Below are 16,275 nucleotides of genomic sequence, written 5' to 3' on the forward strand. Positions count from 1 at the left end.
GACTCAATATTAGGGGTCTTGGAACTAGATTCTTTAACTCAAACATGATGATAGACACACCCCTTAGATATTATTTTTCTCGCCCTAAGGTAGGAAACAAGATGACCCCTAAGTGCTAAAGTACTACCCCTCCATTCGAGGATAGGTTCATTCGGGAACTGAAAATAGACAACTCTATTTCTACAGTCAACTGAAGTAGAGCATGAATGAAGCCAATCCATGCCGAGAATAATGTCAAATTCTGTCATCTCTAACTCTACTAAGTCTGCTGAAGTAACTTTCTGAGATACCATAACCAAACAGTTCCTGTAAACCCACCGGGATATGATAGACTTACCTACTGGGGTAGAGACTGAAAAGGGTTTTGCTAGAATTTTAGGACTGACTCCAAAGTCAATAGCTATATAAGGAGTTACAAAGGACAAGGAAGCTCTTGGATCTTGGCTTAATACTACTTGTTCTGGCCCTTTATTATTTTTGTCCTTCTTTCTACGCTCACCTCCCTTACTCTGCTAAGCATGAATCAAAAGGATAGATAGGACAATAGCCTGCAAATTGTTTTGAGCAACTACTGAATACGCTAAGGTAGTGAAAGCAGCTCTAAATTCGGCGTGAGTGACATACTCATCCGGGGGATCATTCTGAACAGGTGAAGGTACCGGCTGGTTTCTGGTTCTTCTTCTGTTAGCCTTTCAGGGAGGAATATTCTATAAACAAAAGGAAAAAAGATAAATTAGATAGAGAGTTTAGCTTGAGCTCATGCTCAATCGCACAATATGAATACTAAAAGAAGGGAACTTTTTCTAAAAATGCATCATAGCCTCTTGTCCATAAGTGTGGCGCGCTACACACCCATGCACAAGACTCTACTTGACGCAGCTTTTAACCTTGCTAGGACTCTGTTGAACCTTAGGCTCTGATACAAAGTTTGTAACGCCCTGAGACTGCACCGTGAGCGTCACACGATGCTTACAATCCTGGAGGACCACAAGTTAACCCATGATTGGTACCTGCTGTGAGTACTAAATATTAATAATACTGAAAATATACGCGAAAGTTAGGCTGAAATTGTCATAAGGTTCATAAACTAAAAATAAATACTAAATACTGATGATAATAATAATACTGAAAATTGAACATCTTTCTGAAATAGTCTAGTCTGAAAGCCTCTAACTGTCTGAATATAGAGTTGATGGGACAAGTCCCAAACTAACTCCGACTACTCAACATACTGAACTACAAGAATGCTGAAATAAATAACTCTGTCCTCGAAATATAAGGACTCACCACTATAACAGCTACTGATAACCTGAGCTGCTAAGTGCGATCAGGAGCTCATGCGTCTGAACCTATGATATGAGATATCATAGCACAAAAGAAAGAGTATGTATTAGTACTTTGAATATAATGGTATGTTACGTGAGGTAGGTTGATATACATAGGTTCATATGCATGAGATGATATCTGACTGAATGAACATCGTGAAATAACTTAATAAGAGTACATATAAAATTGTACCTACTGATCATGCTGACTATGTAATACTGTGCATATAACCTTTGTCTAAATTAGACTCAAACTGAAGTACTGAGTTCTGGTAACTGAATACTGATAACTAAGGTTTAAACTGATATTGAAGTACTGAATTCTACTGGCTAAGTAACTTATAACTGATAGCCATGGTTTTGTAGAACTATCAGAGTTCTTTACTAAATTCTGAGATTGAATTTTGATTATTGAGTATCGAATACTGAAACTGTAACTGTGGGAGTTTTAATCTAACTAACATACCCCAATTATAAACTGAGTTGGGGTCCAACGTGTGACCCTAATTATAAGGGTGTTAGTACCTTACCAAGGGATACTAACAATGTTATGTCAACCTTAATTTGGCAGGAAGACTCATGAAATATATATATGATTGCATCAACCCTAATCTGGCAGGAGGACGACTTATCCTATGCTGGCTACGTAGTTCTGTAATGCAGGGACTGCTACTAAGGATCAAACCCTCTGCTGGCAAGAATGCCCTCATCCCTGGGTTCGCTCGGTGCTAAATCTTACTCCCAACTAAATAGACACTGAACTGATCACTAGACTGTACTAGGCTTGAATGAACTATTACTGATCGTGTTGACTGATTGAACTGGACTGAGTTTACTGAGTTCTGTAACTGACTTAGTACTATAGTTCGTGATATTACTGAGACTATTTTGTATCTACTGTAATTCTAGGTAAACAGTTAGATTATCGTGTATTGAATACCCTCAGGACTCGGTAGCATCAATAGTTAAATATGGCAAAATCTTGAAGGAATTACATTAGTTACTTGGCCACCATGCATTCATTTAGCCACTTTGTCAAACACTTGTGAGGCATGAACTTGTACATGAAGGGGACCACATGATAGCATGTGATGAATTTACTACTCAATTTACATAGGCATTCTATCAAACACTTGGGGATCATAATTAATGCACATGGGAATCATCAAAATAAAAATATCATGGCTGCCACCATCAACTAGTAAATTCAAGGGTTTTAACATGAGGATCATATAATTCTACATACGTGCTAATTAATTCACTTGAAACTTATAATGAATCTTTATTTAAAACCCAACAACAATACATAGATGATCACAATCTAATTCAAATATGTAAATCATGAAATCTCAAATTTTGTATCTTGAAAAAAAGGGTTCTTGAACTCCAAGGGTGAAAGGATGTCCATGCCCAAGGATGAACACCTAACATACCTTGATTGTTGATTTCTTGAGAATTGTGGGGAATTTCTTGGAACTTGATCTTGAATTTGATGGACTAGGGTTTGTTCTTGAGAGAACTTTGAGAATAAAGAATGAATTTTGCCTTTTGGGGGTTTATTCTCGTGTTTTAGTTGAATTGGGAGAGGGGAAAATGACTTAATTACCCTTGGAAATTCAGAATTAAATGAGTAAAAATGTTCCCAGTGATGCATTTGGCGATGCACCGCGGTGATGGGGTTGACGCGATGGTCAACACGACGCGTCGTAATCACGTTGGTTCACTGAAAATTGCACTGAAAGCCTTGCCCAGAGACGCTGCCGCCGACGCACTGCGTCGATGGTGACATGATGACACTTGACTCTAGTGATGATCTTATCAATGCAATGGCCAACGTGACGCATCGTGATTGCGTCGACTCACTGCCTGGGATATCCAAACAAGCTTTTAACGATGTTCAAAAAATCCAAAACTCACCCAAGGTGACCTATTGACATCTCTAGTCTTGAATTGACATTTTAAGGTCATAAGGATCGAAAATAAGATCATCCAATTTTGAAGGCTTAAAAATGTTTGTAAGTCTTAACACTTTACTGAAAAAAAATTTCTATGTCTGGGACCCCTTTATTACAAGTTATAAGGGATCAAAATGACTAGGATTTGCGGGATCATAAAATATGTCCTCCTTGGGAACACTCATCATCGAATAAGACTGACTGAACTGAGAATACTGATAGATAAATTTTACATGATGAACATGCACAACTGAAGCATGATTACATGACTGAAACTGCTAATAAACTGAGTTTTCATACTGAACATACATAACTGAAGCATGATTATATGACTGAACTGATTTATGAATGCATGACTGTCAGGAGGAGGATATGCAACGGTAATTGATTCCAAGTTTGTAAAGGTAATCTGAGCATGGAACTGAGTAAATCTAAGGAAAACTATTATCTTAGGCTGAGAATACTGAAGATCTGAGATTATTTACTGGACATGCACGAATGTGAACATGATATCCCAACTAAGTCTGAAACATGATATATGAACCGAATATCATGGACTGAACTGATTTCTTGAATACATGCAGTGACGTGAGAATGGTTATAAGGTTGAGATAGGAATGAGGGAGTCAACCTATGAGTAACCACTACCTTATACTGGATCTGGTTTCATGAAGAAAAGATGATATATTTAGCACATGAAAGGCTCGGGGGTGTTACATTTCCCCCTTGACATAGTTCGTCCCTCAGATGATACTTACTTGGCCGGAATACTAAGGAAAACTGAGATGATGCACGGGACTCTTATGAACTGATTCATGGCGGAATATCTAGAGTAGAAACTGTTGCATGACACATGAACTGAGTTGAATTCGCAAATTTACATGGATACAATTATCTGAAGAAGAAGTCGCAACATGGCTAGAATTCTGTAACATGGAACATAGGCCTAAAAATATGCCTTAGACCATGTAACTGCAACTACTAACTTGTAATCTTAGCCACACTTCTCTACTACCCCCTCAACCACACTTTCCACTTCAACATCGTACCTCACTTGAGGCTACTGAAAATATTCACGCAGGTACTGATAACTCTACCTACTGAGGTCTGAGCTGGTATAAATCCTCCCACTATGTTCAAACCTACTTGAATCTACAAAATGCACATATCATACTATAAGACTAGTCTGAATCCTGAATTAGACACACCCTGTATTCTTCACAACTTTCCATCTCATGATTAATTATAATTACCTCCTCAACAACTACATATGAACTTCTAACCAACCACTCATTAACTCCATAAGGAGAGGTCACTAAAAGGTTAACACATGAGGACCTGAAGCATGAATGAACGTTATACATAACTTGACACTTAACTGAGGTCTGAGGAATAGATTACCAACATTATAGATTCATCAAGAGGTCTGATCTGAGAACATGCATGGCATGAATCTGGATTGAACTGATCATTAAGGGTGTATCATGAGTACTGGAGCTGAGTATACTGTAAAACATGAATACATGAGTCATAAGATACATGATCTGAGTTCGAATTTTCTGAGTTCATGGAACCTGGTTCTTACTACTGAGCAAACTAGAACTCCCTATACTAGGTATTGGAAGTGTGCATGATTCTTTATGATATGCATGGACATGAGCTTTGATTATGGAACTGACATGTAAGGCATGAGTAGATAACGTGATGACTGAGAAACCTTGCACTAAGCTAAGAACGGATTGGGCATCACCCTCTCCTATTACTTTTTTACACATTCTGGCATCACTACTAAGATCTGAGAGCTTAACCTAGTTACTTGTTCTATCATCTCCCCCTTAGCTTAAAAACATCATTCTAGGTTTGGGAACTACTCAATCAGTATCTCTAAACTGAACTGCCACTACCTTACTCTTGAACCTGAGGATAGTAATACGCAAAAATTGAGAAACTCACCTTGAAAGACCACACCTGATAGTATAAAACTTGTTGTTGGCTCTAGATCATGGGTGGGGTAATTCTTTTCATGGGCTCAAGCTGTGTAGAGGCATAGGCCACAACCTTACCCTTCTGTATCAACACACCCCAAACCAACTCTGGAAGCATCACAATGAAAAACAAACCCATCCAAACGGTCGGGCAAAGTCAAAACTGAGGTTGTAGTGAGTTGAGTCTTCAACTCCTAAAAACTCCTCTCACAAGAATTTGACCACTGGAATTTGATTTTTTCTGAGTCAATCTGGACATGGTGGATGCTGTAGATGAAAATCCTTCAACAAACCGTCGGTAATAGCTATCCAAACCCAATAAACTCCTGATGCCTAACGAAGAGATGAGTCTGGGCCAGTTTTTCACTGCTTTGATCTTTTAAGGATCCACTATAATGCCATCACCGAAAACTATACGACTAAGGAATGCTACTGACCTTAGCCAAAACTTGCACTTACTGAATTTGGCGAACAACAGATGAGCTCTGAGGGTCTGTAATACTATTCTAAGATAGTCTGCGTGATCATTTTAACTGTTAGAGTAGACAAGAATTTCATAAATAAAGACTATGACGAACATGTCCAAGTGTTGCTTGAACACTTGGTACATCAAGTCCATGAAAATTGTTAGGGCATTGGTAAGACCAAATGACATGACTAAAAATTCGAAGTGACCATATCGAGTTCTGAAAGTTGTTTTTGAAATGTCACATTCTCTGACTCTGAGCTGATGATAACCTAATTAGAGGTCTATCTTAGAAAAATAACTGGCACGCTGAAGTTAGTCAAACAAGTCATCGATTCTAGAAAGTAGATACTTGGTCTTGACTGTGACTTTATTCAACTGACGGTAGTCAATACACATTCTGAGAGAATCATCTTTCTTACACACGAATAGAACTGGTGCGCCCCACGGGAAAACACTAGGCCTAATGAACCCCTTATCTAGTAGATCCTTCAACTGTTCTTTTAATTTTTTGAGTTTTATTGGAGCCATTTTATATGGCGGAATAGAGATAGACTGAGTATTTAGAAGAAGTTTATTTCAAAGGCAATTTCCCTCTCGGGGGGAACTCTGGGAACATCCTCGGGGAACACATTAGGAAATTCACATACTACTGAAATTGACTCAATATTAGGGGTCTCAGAACTAGTCTTTAACTTAAACGTGATGATAGACACATCTCTTAGATATCACTTTTCTCACCCTAAGGTAGGAAACAAGTTGACTCCTAAGTGCGAAAGTACTACCCCTCCATTCTAGGATAGGTTTATTTGGGAACTGAAAATAGATAACTCTATTTCTATAGTCAACTGAAGCAGAGTATGAATAAAGCCAATCCTGCTGAGAATAACGTCAAAATCTGTCATCTCTAACTTTATTAAATTTGCTAAAGTAAATTTCTGAGATACCATAACCAGACAGTTCCTGTATACCCACCGGGCTATGATAGACTTACCCACTGGGGTAGAGACTGAGAAGGGCTTTGCTAGAATTTTGGGACTGACTTCGAAGTCAACAGCTATAAAAGGAGTTACCTGGATCTAGCAAGGCATAAATATGTAAATGATAAACTTGTAACGTACCAGTGACCACATCAGGAGAACTTTCCTGATCTTGTCGGGACTGAAATGCATAAAGTCTATTTGGACGCTGCCCACTGGTGGCACTGGAAGTGGCACCTTGCTGATTTGGGCGACTGGACTGAACTGGGGAATGGTTGGACCGACCCTACTGACCACTCTTTGGACAATTTATAACTCTGTGGTCTGGCTTTCCATATCTAAAACAAACATCACTATCGAACCTACACACATCCTTATGATTCTTACCACATTCTCCGCAAAGTGGATTAGTACGGACACTCTTCCCACTACCCCGTGACTTAAAGCTTGGTACCCCATCTCGACTGTCATTTCTAAGCTTAGGTACTGGCACCCTGACTGAAGGCGGAACTGGGGCTGAGAATCTCTGACGGAACTGGGAGTGGTTACTACCTTCTAATCTTGGCTTAACACTACTTGTTCTGGCCCTCTTATTATTTCTGTCCTTCTTCCTACGCTCCCCTCCCTCACTCTGTTAAGCATGAATCAAAAGGCTAGATAGGACAACAGCCTGCAAATTTTTTTGAGCAACTACTAAATACGCTAGGGTAGTAAATGCATCTCTAAATTTGGCATGAGTGACATACTCATCCGGGGGATCTTTCTGAACCAGCGAAGGTACCAATTGGTTTCCGATTCTTCTTCCGTTAGCCTTTCTAGGAGGAATATTCTATAAACAAAAGGAAAAAGATAAATTTGACAGAGAGTTTAGCTTGAGCTCAAGCTCAATCACACGACATGAATACTAAAAGAAGGGAACTTTTTCTAAAAACTCTTCACAGCCTCTTGTCCATAAGTGTGGTGCGCTACACACCCATGCACAAGACTTTACTTGACATAGATTTCAAACTCCCTAGGACTCTGTTGAACCTTAGGCTCCGATACCAAGTTTCTAACGCCCCGAGACTGCACCGTGGGCGTCACACGGTGCTTACAATCTCGGAGAACCATAATCTAACCCATGACTGGTATCTGCTGTTAGCACTGAATAATAATAATATTGAAAATATACGCGAAAGTTAGGCTGAAATTGTCACAAAGTTCATAAACTGAAAACAAATATTGAATACTGATAATAATATTACTGAAAACTGAACATCTTTCTGAAATAGTCTAGTCCGAAAGCCTCTAACTGTCTAAATATGGAGTTGATGGGACAAGTCCCCAACTAACTCTGACTACTGAACATACTAAATTACAGGAATACTAAATAAATAACTCTATCCTTGAAATATGAGGACTCACCACTGTTACTGCTGCTGATAACCTGAGCTGCTAAGTACGGTCAGGAGCTTGTGCGTCTGAACCTATGATATGAGACATTATAGCATAAAAGAAAGAGTATGCGTCAGTACTTTGAATGTACTGGTATGCTACGTGAGGTAGGATGATATACATGGATTTATATGCATGAGATGATATCTGACTGAATGAACATCGTGAAATAATTGAATAAAAGTACATGCAAAATCGTAACTACTGACATGTTAACTATGCAATGTTGTGCATATAACCTTTGTCTGAATTAGACTCAAACTGAAGCACTGATTTCTGGTAACTGAATACTGATAACTATGGTTTAGACTGATACTGAAGTACTGAATTCTAATGGCTAAGTAACTTATAACTGATAGCCATGGTTTTGTAGAACTATCTGAGTTCTTTACTGAATTCTGAGACTGATTTTTTATTATTGAGTACTAAATACTGAAACTGTAACTGTGGGGGTGTTCATCTAACCGACATACTCCGATTATAAACTGAGTTGGGGTCCAACGTGTGACCTTAGTTGAAAGGATATTAACACCTTACCAAGGGATACTAACAATGTTGTGTCAACCCTAATCTGGCAGGAAGACTCATGAAGTGTATATATGATTGTGTCAACCCTAATCTAACAGGAGGACGACTTACCCTATGTTGGCTACGTAGTTCTATAACACAGGAACTGCTACTAATGGTCAAACCCTCTGCTGGCAGAAATGCCCCTATCCCTAGGTTCACTCGATGCTGAATCTACTCTCAATTGAATAGACACTGAATTGATCACTAGATTGTACTAGGCTTGACTGAACTGTTACTGATCGTGTTGACTGATTGAACCGGACTGAGTTCACTAGGTTCTATAACTGACTGAGTACTACTGTTCGTGATGTTACTGAGACTATTCTATAGCTACTGTAATTCTAGGTAAATAGTTAGATTGTCGGGTATTAAATACCCCCAGGACTCGGTAGCATCAATAGTAAAATATGGCAAAATCTTAAAGGAATTACATTAGTTACTTGACCACTATGCATTTATTTAGACATCTGATGGACTAGGTTTTGTTCTTGAGAGGATTTTGAGAATAAAGAATAAATTTTGCCCTTTTTGGGGCTTAATCTCGTGTTTTAGTTGAATTGGGCGAGAGTAAAATAACTCAATTACCCCTTGATGATAGGCGAAATTACGCGCCTATATCAATATATTTTGCCCATATTTTAGCCTAGTTTCGAGAACTAATTATCTATTTCGTACACTTTTAGTCCTTTTTCCTGTAAATGAGCTAACAAATGTGATTAGGAAAGTTTCAGGTATAAATGATGCAAAATACAGCAATTTATGGCTTACTTGACGCAAAAGAAAGCTCACAAACGAGATGGAAAGGAGCTGGACGCATAAAGGACTAAATCTGCTGCATGGAAAATCTGTCCCGGGCTAAAACAGCATTTCTGAAGACTTTGGGACTTACAGACACAAAGCTGGATTTTTGCCATAATACATTAACCTAGTGCAATTAGGTTATGTGTTTCATCATTCTATTTGGATTATAATTTTGTAACCTTACCCTAGTACAATTGGGTCAAGGATTTCATTAGTATATTAGGATTTGGTTATTTATTTTATTAGTTTAGTAGGAGTAGGATAGGAGTATTATAAATACCCTATCATGTTAGAGATTTAGGAGAAGGGGGGGAGACATTCTGACAATTCATTCATCTCCTTACAATTAAGACATCTTCCTACAACCCATTCTCAATTCTTCATTCTTCTACTCTTAAATTCCACAACAAGAGAATCGTTACTTGCTACGGAATCACTAAAACCACACACCAAACACCTACTATTCACGCCATCCACCATGCAAAACGTGATATCCTTCGCATTCATGGGTAACTAAATCTCTTAGTTGGGGTTATGGAAGCCGAATGAGTTACTATCTATAGCTATGAGTTTGTGAGTTCAAGACAAGTATATTGCTTATATCATTATTCTCTTCATCTTAAATCTACATTCTTTGCGGTTCAAACACAAGAACACGCCATTCTAACATCTAACCTGTTCGAGAGAAAGGTTATTTGTCTAGAAAAGAAGACGCATAGACCAACGCCAGTCTAACATCTGACTTGTTCGAGAGAAAAGTTATTTGTCTGGAAAAGAGATAATGTCAAGGTAGTAGGACACCCTTTCCTATTAAAAAGCTAGTGCCGTACCTGGACTAACTTCTTGGAGAATTCGTACCGTTAGTCACGCTTTAAGCTCGAGAGAGTTAAAGTGAAATAGTCCTTGTTTAGGTCGAGAGACGCTTGGATTTACCATCGACTACAATTCTCTATAAGCAATTACATGTCAAGACTCTACACACTCATAGCCAATAGAGACGTATACCTCAGAAGGTGGACATAACCCCAACGCCTCAATTCTCATTGTTTACAACACACGTGACAATCTCTCTTTATTTTGCTATTTTCAGTTCTTACATTCTTGTTTTGGTTACATACTACAATCCCCCCTTTCCTACGAGACTTGCACTAAAAGTCTAGTAATTTCTCTTGCTTGTTGGCCAAGCTATTCTCTGTGGGATCGATACCCAACCCAGGTTGGGTTCTATATTTGCTAACGACCGCTTTACACTCCCACGAGAGCTGTAGATTGAGCGTTATCACCCCTGGAAAGTCGGAATTAACTGAGCAAAAATATGCCCAGTGATGCATTTGGTGACACGCCGCGTCGATGGGGTCGACACGATGGCCAATGCGTCGTGATCGTCGTGGCTCACTGAAAATTACACTAAGGCATTGCCCAGCGATGCTGCAGCCGACGCATCGCGTCGATGGGGTCGATGTGATGGCCGACGCATGCAATGCGTCGATGGTGACATGATGATGCTTGACGCTAGTGATGATCCTGTTGATGCGATGGCCGACGCGATGCGTCGTGATCGCGTCGACTCACTGCCTGGGACATCCAAACAAGCTTCTAACGACGTCCAAAACATCCAAAATTCACCCGAGGTGACCTATTGACATCCCTGATCGTGAATCGACTTAAAATTTAACATTTTAAGGTCGTAAGGATCATAAATAAGATCATCCAATTTTGAAGGCTAAAAATGCTTCTAAGTCTTAACACTTAGCTGAATTTTTTTTCTAAGTCTGGGACCCCTTTTTTACAAACTATAAAGGATCGAAATGACTAGGATTTGTGGGGTCTTATACTGACGCTCCTGAGAATTTAGTAAATTGTTTGAACAGAGCCTTCATAGACTGCTCATCTCCTCTGGGAAAAAGAAGTCATTTGCAAAAGAAAGATGTGTTAGTTTAAGTTGGCGGCACATGGGGTAAAAATTGTATTGCTTGTTCTCTGTTAAGGTGCTAAGGCTCCTGCTCAAATACTCCATGGCAATTACAAAGAGATAGGGTGATATGAGGTCGCTCTGTCTCAATCTTTTTGCAGCATTAAAAGTTTTTGTTGCTTCACCATTGATAGTGATGGAGTAGCTCACTGCCTCACTGTTTTAATGCAAATCATTATCCAAGTGATGAACTTTGTAGGAAATCCCAGGCCTATTAAAATTTGGTCTATGTTGACCCACTCTACTGAATCATATGTTTTTTGCAAATCCACCTTCAACATACACCTTGGAGATAAATGCTTTCGATTATAGTGTTTAATCAAAACATGTGCCAAAATGGTGTTGTCTGCTATCCTCCTTCCTGGAATGAACCCTGCTTGATTTTCAATAATGAGTATTGCATGATACTCTTCATCCGGGCAGCTAAAATTTTAGCTATGGTCTTATAAAGGACAGTGCAACAAGCTATTGGCCTATATTCCTTAATAGTGCTAGGGTTAGGAACCTTTGGCAACAAGGTAATAGAGGTATAGTTGATAGTTATACATCCTATTATGATTGAAAAGATTTTGTACTGCCTCACACACCTCACTCTTTATCACTTTCCATGCTTTCTTAAAAAAATTAGCATTATATCCATCGATACTTGGGGATTTGTCATCTCCAATTGATGTTAGGGCATCCCAGACAGCCTGGTATGCAACCTCTGTACACAACATTATTTGTTGTTGATGGTTTAGAATAAGACCTCTTTTCAATATTTGCATGTCTACTGCTGACCTCTTTTCAATATTTGCATGTCTACTGCTGGTAAGCATGTGGCTGTTGATCCCATCAGAGATTGATAGAATTGAGTAATTTCGTGCTTGAGTGCATTTGAGTCACATAACTGCTGGCCTGACAGTGCTGTAAGTTTAGAGATTCATTTGTGCTGTTTTTTCTCCTTCTTTAATGCTGAGAAGTATGCACTATTAGAATCTCCCAGCTTAATCCAATTAACTCTTGCCTTTCGCCTCAAAATACTCTCCTGTATAAGAGCCCATTTTTCTAGTTGATCCAACTTCTCCTTCTCTTTATTGGCAAGAGATATGGAGTAGTTTTGTTGGAGCTGTTCTTTAATACCAGAGAGTGCTTGTCCGATTTTTTCAAGCTTAACTGTTATTCCTTAAACTCAGCAGCATTCAGCTTTTTGAATTGGCCTTTCAGCAACTTTAATTTATCCCAGACATTCTTCATTTTCCAGCTTGTTAAGTGTTTCTTCCACCCCTCTTCTACTAATGGTAAGAACATTTCATGGCTTGCCCAAGCATTGAAAAACTTGAAAGGGACACTGGGCTGATACAATTGAGTGGCAAAAGAGAACATCATTGGTGAGTGATCGGATATAGATGGTTGTCCATATTCTGTGATTATGTAACCGTATTGTAGCATCCATTGAGTATTGCCTAAAGCCCAGTCAATTCTACTTTGCACTCTAGTTCCAGCATGTTGCTTATTCGACCAGCTAAAATAGCTTCCTCTCCGAGGTAATTCTATAAATGTCATACCATGTACCCAATCAGCAAAATCCTTTACATCAGTTATTGTGACTGGAGTTCCGTTGATTCTATCAGTCAGATTCATAATTGCATTAAAGCCCCCACTCACTAGCCAAGGAATTGGGGTAGTGAGTTTGGAGAGGTGATCCCATAACTCTTTCCTCTGTTCCACCGTATTCCATCCATAAACTACTGTGAGATTGAATTTCACACCTCCTTGTCTAGCTTTAATGTGACAATGCAAAAACTGGGCTGCTGCTTCTTGTATTGTAACCTCATAATGCCTTTCATCCCATATAACCTAAATTCTTCCATTAGAAGCTTTGTTATAGTTGAGAACTAATTTTCAACCAGGAGCAATTTTAGTAGCTATCTGTAATGCATTCTGAGCCTTTACTCTAGTTTCAATCAGTCCTACCAAAGTTATCTGTTTATTCACTAAATACTTCTCTAGTTCCGTGCTTGTAGCACTTATTCAACCCTCGCAAGTTCCATATTAGCCAATTCATGAGGGTGTTGTGGATGTGCCACCACCTTTATCTGTGGTCGTGACTGGATTTAGCACATACTCCCCAATTTGCAGTGGAAGAAACCCATTCTTTATTATCAGCCCTGGGTCTTGAGTGGTACCGCGACTTCCATCTGATTTTCTCCTCTGCTTTTGGACCTGTTGGTAGATGTTTGACATTCGTTTATCTTAACTGGAGCTTGCACCTCCGTTACTTCAGGTTCAACTAATAGCTTCTTACCCTGGGTATCTTGTTCTCCTAATTGATGGTTGTTAACGACAGGTTTGGCAAACCATTTCTGAATAATCTGTGCCCTCCTTCGTCTCCTTAGTTGATTGTGTTCCTGAGGCGGATCAGATTGTTTAGGTGCATAGTGTGCCCAATAACCATACAAGACTGACAATATTGCGGCTTCCATTCGTAGATTACACCTTGCGTGAATTTTTTGCCATAAGGATCTGGTACCTCAATCTCAGTTGGTAACACTTGAGTCACATTAACCTCTATTAAAATCCTCGCATAAGATATGTATTTCTGCTTTGCAGTACATTCGTCCGCGAAGAGGTGTTTTCCGATCATACTAGCCATCATCCTACTTAGTGAATTTTGCCCCCAATAGTACATAGGCAAATTTGGAAAAGTTACCCAGAAGGGGATTTCAGTTAGAAATTCAGCATTAATATCAAAATTCGGTGTCCATGGTTTGATGATCAATGGTCTATTATTAATAGTATATGGCCCTGCTCATATCACCTCATGCATATCTTCAAGAGAAGCAAATTTTACCACGTAATATCCTTCTTCATGGTAGTATATCTCTGGAGCAGCTACTGTCGACCAAGTCTTAGCAACGTATTTAGTCATGTAATTGTATCCCGGTAGATCCCCAATTACATAAACTATGAAAGCTATCTTCCACTTCTTAGTCTCTTTCTCTGCTTCCGCTTTATCAAGCTTCACCATTGGCTTCCCTTCCACCAGATCTGGGACAATATACGACAGAAAGAGCCTATTTTCAGATGCCCTGTTACTTTTGAACAGTTTTGCCCAATCCAATTTCTATTCCTCTTCCGCAATTTTAGGAAGTGAGTCCTTATTCTGAGTATCAGCTGGAGTTGTATTCTCCTTCGATGCTCCGAGCTGGCCACTGTAGTAATTAATTGCACGGTTTGTTCCTCCCGTAGATGGTTCACTATGTTCTGCAATGTTTTTACCCTTCTCCATGTTTTGTTTACTCAGATCCAAACCAGGGGTTACTCTACTAGCTGGTGTAGCCCCAATTCGCGTCTGTGAAACCTGCTCTACAAAAGATTTAGGTGTATTAACTCTTCGCTCATATTCAAGAGTTTCAGCAATTATACTAGTGCTCACTGAGCTGCCGAAGGTGATCGTCGGTTCCTTGTGTGGTCGTCCTAGTTTTTTAGCCATAGATACCAGTATCGGCGCAGGTTAGCCTAACCTACGCCGAGAGCATGGCTGCTTTTTATTTAATTGCTTTTCATCCATTTCTATTTTACATTTTTCTCCTGTTTTTTTTTTGCATTTTTTCCTACTCTATTCTATCAATTTACCTTATATTAAATTAAATATTAAAAACCTCTTAATTTCCTCCGTAATTATTTATACTACTCCATTAAACTGAAACAACTAATATTCATTAATGACTAATTTTTCCATCTTCTTTTCTTTTCTATCGATTTCGCAATTTCTTTTTATTCATTCATGTGTCAGTAACTATTTTATCCTCCGATTAAATTAAATAATTAATATATAATTTAAATTGATTGATAAAGAATGAAAAAAAAGATAAATCACAAATTAAAATGAACTTTAATACTCATAATTTTATAGTTCATATTTGTTCCGTTACTAAGGTCTTTTCCTCTTTCTTAACACTTATGATAGAAATAATGAAATACATTTAAAATCTTAACTCAAGACTAATAATTTAGTGTGAAAAAATTTAAACATGAAATAAATAAGAAAAAATAAAGAAAAGGATAAGAAATTTGAGTAGTCATAATTGAGATTATTGTATGCTTTACTACAAAGTCAAATAGGCTCAACATGAAATAACTCAATTTTAATTGAATTTTTTATTATTAATGATAAGAATTACATGACTGACTGAGACAAATTGCTATTTGAGATTGAATTTACTGCAAAGGAATATTTATTTATTAGGGTTTTATTAATTTATTTAACTAATAATAGATTATTTAAAGAAATACAAAAAAGTTTTTTTAAAAAAAAATAGAAAAAAATCAATTGCATCTTGGCCTAAGAGAGGTACCACACTATTTTTTTTACCTACTTTTATATTATATATAGATAAATTTAAAAGAGAAAACGATGTCTTTCATGATTAAATGAAGGATCGTTACATTCATATACTAAACAACCCAAACAATTATAGGAGAAGGGGGAAAGAAAGAAAAACAGTACATAAAAGATGAAAATTACTTACAAGCGAACAAAATTTTTAATGGGACTCAAATCACAATAAATGACGATAAAAAAATTAAGAAAACAAAATTACATTTTAATTGTTAGCCAATTAACCCATCATGGCATATAATAAAGCAAGCTTATTTAAGATCAACCAAATTATAACTAAATATATTTGTTATTTTCAATTTGAACTATTCATACAATTGAAAAATTTAATTAATCATCATTATTAGACATCAAAAGAAAAGCTAAAATGTCTTTCTATATACAAAGCTTGAAATTGCATGAT

The 16,275-nt window shown here is 38.0% G+C and overlaps 1 long non-coding RNA gene across 1 annotated transcript; it reads right to left on the reverse strand.

The window, feature by feature from the left end:
• Positions 1-11,230: 11,230 nt before the first annotated feature.
• Positions 11,231-15,160, reverse strand: LOC124895873. Its single transcript, XR_007051923.1, has 2 exons — positions 12,269-15,160; positions 11,231-12,236 (listed from the first exon to the last, which is right to left on the reverse strand). It is a non-coding gene; the product is annotated as an uncharacterized LOC124895873 (long non-coding RNA).
• Between the last annotated feature and the right edge of the window lie 1,115 nt (positions 15,161-16,275).

This window comes from Capsicum annuum, chromosome 2, assembly GCF_002878395.1.
Source record: "Capsicum annuum cultivar UCD-10X-F1 chromosome 2, UCD10Xv1.1, whole genome shotgun sequence".
NCBI classification, from domain to species: Eukaryota; Viridiplantae; Streptophyta; class Magnoliopsida; order Solanales; family Solanaceae; genus Capsicum; species Capsicum annuum.